Here is a 5,707-nt window from a genome sequence, read left to right as displayed (position 1 = left end):
AGCTGCGTAATGGAATAACGACAGTGCAACTCTGTGCTGGACCGGGAGTCGAAGCCGGATTTCTCGCTTTATGGATCTCCCGCTTCGGCTATCCGAGCAGAAGTCATGGCCAGACCCAAACTGTGTATTTCGCCGTCCGTGTCTCATCACTGCATAGCAAAGGCGGTATCCAGATGAAAAAGACAAATGTTGTCGTTTTAAAGAAGTTTATTAAAGCATTTAGTACTAAGATGGTATTTTGATTTGCAGGTATTCCAAAAGGTAACAATCTTAACCATATGTTTAGCTAATTTTCTAGTTGCATAGCGCCCAAATGTTTTTGTGTTTGTCTTGTGACATTTACAACAATATCAACGCATATAAACTTGAACTACTATAGTAGGCGTGGGCTTCGTGTCTATCTTGGCCACAATAATGCGTTCACTATGCTGTTTGTCGTAGCTTACCCGCACTCCTACTTTTTTTTATTCATTATTAAACCTACTCCTGCATTACCCCTATTTGATTTTGTATTTATAATCCTGTATTCGCCTGACCAAAAGTCTTGTTCCTCCTGCCACCGAACTTCACTAATTCCTACTATATCTAACTTTAACCTCTCCATTTCCCTTTTTAAATTTTCTAACCTACCTTCCCGATTAAGGGACCTGACATTCCACGCTCCGATCCGTAGAATGCCACTTTTCTTTCTCCTGTAGTTCGTACTACACTACGGTTTTTGGGTGTTTCGCTGCCTCTTACTTCATGTTCGTGTTGTTCATTGGGTTGTGTTAGTGTTGCCTGCCGCTCATGACTTGTGTTTCTGTTAATTTGTGTATGTCAGTTCATTAGTTTCTCGTATTAGTGAAAAGGCTTGTGCCATATGAAGCTTCGCTCTCATTCGCTCCTGTTTTTTAAGATTAATGTTAACTGTGGGTTGTCGTCTGTTTACCAATGTCTCCATGTGTTTTAAGTGCTGTAAAGAACTATCATGCTTTATTGAGATATTTAGTTGTGAAGCTTCCCGCTATTCCATTGCCTTCAAATACTTATTGCGATAGTAACGCTGCGGGTGTCTATGACATGATTCGGTATATGCCGTTGATGTCAGGGTACCACCACTTGATTCTGTTAAGTTTAGTACGTCAGATGCGCTAACGTATATAAAAGTTTCGATGTGTCTCAGGTCAGTTAAAAGACATACCATGTATACTCTTTGTGAAGAGCTTTTTTTAATGTTAATTTTAAAGAATTTGCTAATTGCTTCTAAATACCTTTCACGGTTTGTAATGAAAAGGTACCACTGACTACGAAGTATTCGTCATAATATTTTGGGCTTTAATATTGGTCATTATCACTCAGTTCGTTAGCACCTTGTGTGTATCGTTGTGTTTTAATAATGTATGTACGCCTGAATTTGTTACTTTTCATTTAATATAAAGTGTTACCAGTTGTACGATCAAAAATTTGTTGTATTACAGTCAAATCTGATCAAATGTATCTTGAAATAAAACTGATGTGATAAGCCAGGACGAATCGATGTCACAGCGATGTATTAAGTTCACATTCGTTTTCTATTAAGAAGTGATGAATTAGAATTTGTCACCCCCCCCCCCCCCCTCGCACCTTTAACACTCCCTGCCGATTCAGGGCTGTTTATCATTATGAAGTATGAACGACCGACGTTTCTGCTTCATCTTTTACAAGCAGGGGTTAAATGGAAAACTGCCTGACTTAACTCTAGATCTTTCCACAAGAATCTGGAAACGAACACAAAATCTAAATACTTTTCCTGAGCTCCATCTGAACTTAGTAGCGTAGGCGTGTCTCGCTGAATACAACGTTTGGTTTGTGAGGCGCTCAACTGCACGGTTATCAGCGCCCCTACAAAGTCCTAATTTTTACACAGTCCAGTAATTTTACACAGTTCAATCTTGCCACTGTCACGAACGATGATGATGATGAAATGATGAGAACAGCACAAACACCCAGTCCCCAGGCAGAGAAAATTCCCTACCCGGCCATGGATCGAACGCGGCACCCCGTGACCCACAGTCTGAATATAATGACGGAGCTTGGCATGACAACTCTATTTTGCGGCGTTTTCTCCATTATATCCGACTCTGGGCTCATTTCTTTCCAATTTTAGCAGACTTCTAGGATTCTTTTGCGAAAGGTTTCCAAATGTGTGCGTGAATTCCTAAGGGACCAAACTGCTGAGGTCATCGGTCCTTAGGCCTACGCACTATTTAAACTAACTTATTCTAAGGACAACTCACATGCCCATGCCCGAGTGAGAACTCGAATCTCCGGCGGGAGGGAAAGGTTTCCAGCGTCAGTATTAACGAGCGCTAAATCACCGTAATTTTCTCTCCAAGAGTTACTGGATGCAGTTACGAAAAGTATTCAATGCCATTAAAACAGCCATACATGTTTCACAATCTTGGTTGATACTCCAGAGCATTAGTCATACAAAACACAATGTTCCCCTTAGCATTCTATCAATAGCGGGAAACCTCGTTTCAACATATGGAACCATTCTCAAAATTAAAAGGGCTTGTACGTCTTAAAGTAACTTACCCTGTCGAAAAAATCGCAACACCAAAACGTAATTAATGTAGAGTAATGAAATTTTGAGAACAGATATGTCTAGGTAACATATTTAAGTGATTAACATTGCAAGATCACAAGTTAATGTAAACGTGAGATAAGACATGTGAAATGCTAGTACATTAATAACTGGTGTAACCGTTAGAACGTTGAATGCAAGCATGCAAACGTACATGTATTGTGTTCTACAGGCGGCGGACGTCAGTTTGTGGGATGGAGTCAATACAGGGACGGTTAACGCTGGTTATGGATGACGCCGGAGTTGTCGTCCGATGATGCCCCATATGTGCTCGATTGGAGACAGATCTGGTGACTGAGCAAGCCGAGGTAACACGTCGACACTCTGTAGGGCATATAGGGTCACACCAGCAGTGTGTAGTCGAGCGGTATCCTTTTGGAAAACACGACTAGAATGCTCTTAATGAATGGCAGCACAACAGGTAGAATCACCAGACTGACGTACAGATTTACAGTCAGAGAGCGTGGAATGTCCACGAGTATCGCTCCCCAGACCACAACTCCAGGTGTAGGTCCAGTGTGTTCAGGACGCAGACAGGTTGCTTCCAGGCTGTCAACTGTCCTCCTCTTAGTCAACACACGGACATCACTTACACCGAGGCAGTACCAGCTATCATTAGCAAACACAACAGATCACTATCCCCTGTTCTCCAATTAATTCTCGCATGATACCACTGAAATCCCAAATAGGGGTGATTTGGAGGCAGAGTGGAATGCTAGAGGGCGTGTGACTCGTAGCTGTCCTTGAAGTAACCGATTTGTAACAGTTCGTTGGGTCACCGTGGCCCCAACTGCTGCTCAGATTGCTTGCTGCTGAAGATGCAGTATAAGCCACGTGGCGGTCCGCAGCCCGGTCTTCTTGCAACCGTACAATCCCATGACCATTGCTGTCAGCTATCATGTACAGTTGCTACATTCCTTTCAAGTCTTCTGTAATATCGCAGAAGGAACATCCAGCTTCTCGTAGCCCTATTACATGACCTCGTTCAAACTCAGCGAGCTGTTGATAACGGTGTCTTTGTCGCTTTAAAGGTATGATGACTAACATCAAATAACCCTGTTCGATCTCAAAGCTAACGAGCATTCATGGCCGTTACAGCGTGTATTTATAGCAAACCTGATTTGCATCCTCATATTGGAGCTACTAGAGCCATTCTTATGGGATTGGCGCGAAATCTGAATGGACATTACCTTTCAGATATACACTCCTGCAAATGGAAAAAAGAACACATTGACACCGGTGTGCCAGACCCACCATACTTGCTCCGGACACTGCGAGAGGGCTGTACAAGCAATGATCACACGCACAGCACAGCGGACACACCAGGAACCGCGGTGTTGGTCGTCGAATGGCGCTAGCTGCGCAGCATTTGTGCACCGCCGCCATTAGTGTCAGCCAGTTTGCCGTGGCATACGGAGCTCCATCGCAGTCTTTAACACTGGTAGCATGCCGCGACAGCGTGGACGTGAACCGTATGTGCAGTTGACGGACTTTGAGCGAGGGCGTATAGTGGGCATGCGGGAGGCCGGGTGGACGTACCGCCGAATTGCTCAACACGTGGGACGTGAGGTCTCCACAGTACATCGATGTTGTCGCCAGTGGTCGACGGAATGTGCACGTGCCCGTCGACCTGGGACCGGACCACAGCGACGCACGGATGCACGCCAAGACCGTAGGATCCTACGCAGTGTCGCAGGGGACCGCACCGCCACTTCCCAGCAAATTAGGGACACTGTTGCTCCTGGGGTATCGGCGAGGACCATTCGCAACCGCCTCCATGAAGCTGGGCTACGGTCCCGCACACCGTTAGGCCGTCTTCCGCTCACGCCCCAACATCGTGCAGCCCGCCTCCAGTGGTGTCGCGACAGGCGTGAATGGAGGGACGAATGGAGACGTGTCGTCTTCAGCGATGAGAGTCGCTTCTGCATTGGTGCCAATGATGGTCGTATGCGTGTTTGGCGCCGTGCAGGTGAGCGCCACAATCAGGACTGCATACGACCGAGGCACACAGGGCCAACACCCGGCATCATGGTGTGGTGAGCGATCTCCTACACTGGCCGTACACCACTGGTGATCGTCGAGGGGACACTGAATAGTGCACGGTACACCCAAACCGTCATCGAACCCATCGTTCTACCATTCCTAGACCGGCAAGGAAACTTGCTGTTCCAACAGGACAATGCACGTCCGCATGTATCCCGTGCCACCCAACGTGCTCTAGAAGGTGTAAGTCAACTACCCTGGCCAGCAACATCTCCGGATCTGTCCCCCATTGAGCATGTTTGGGACTGGATGAAGCGTCGTCTCACGCGGTCTGCACGTCCAGCACGAACGTTGGTCCAACTGAGGCGCCAGGTGGAAATGGCATGGCAAGCCGTTCCACAGGACTACATCCAGCATCTCTACGATCGTCTCCATGGGAGAATAGCAGCCTGCATTGCTGCGAAAGGTGGATATACACTGTACTAGTGCCGACATTGTGCATGCTCTGTTGCCTGTGTCTATGTGTCTGTGGTTCTGTCAGTGTGATCATGTGATGTATCTGACCCCAGGAGTGTGTCAATAAAGTTTCCCCTTCCTGGGACAATGAATTCACGGTGTTCTTATTTCAATTTCCAGGAGTGTAGAAACACGCAACCAACTTTATATATATATATATATATATATATATATATATATATATATATATATATATATATATATATATATATATATATGTGTGTGTGTGTGTGTGTGTGTGTGTGTGTGTGTGTGTGTGTGGTGTGTGTGTGTGGGTGGGTGGGTGGGTGGGTGGGTGGGTGTGTAGGTGGGTGGGTGGGTGTGGCTGTGGGTGCAGGTGGGTGTGGGTGGGGGGTGAGGGTAAAGTAAATGTGATATACAAACATCAGTGTGAAGCTGTGCGAGAAAAGCTAGTATATGTATATGAAATATGTATATGCGTGTGAAGCTGTGGACAAAATGCTGGAGCCGACTATTTCCCGTTACAAGCAAAATGATTGTTAAAGCGGAATTTCACGCACCCATCGGCCCCAAATTAGTATAGTGCGGTGTTAGTTTTATCGGTCTGTAATAACAGGGACAATTAAACACAAAGAAAAA

Source organism: Schistocerca cancellata, chromosome 7 (genome assembly GCF_023864275.1).
Source record: "Schistocerca cancellata isolate TAMUIC-IGC-003103 chromosome 7, iqSchCanc2.1, whole genome shotgun sequence".
Taxonomy (NCBI): domain Eukaryota; kingdom Metazoa; phylum Arthropoda; class Insecta; order Orthoptera; family Acrididae; genus Schistocerca; species Schistocerca cancellata.
Note: the sequence above shows the minus strand (reverse complement) of the source record.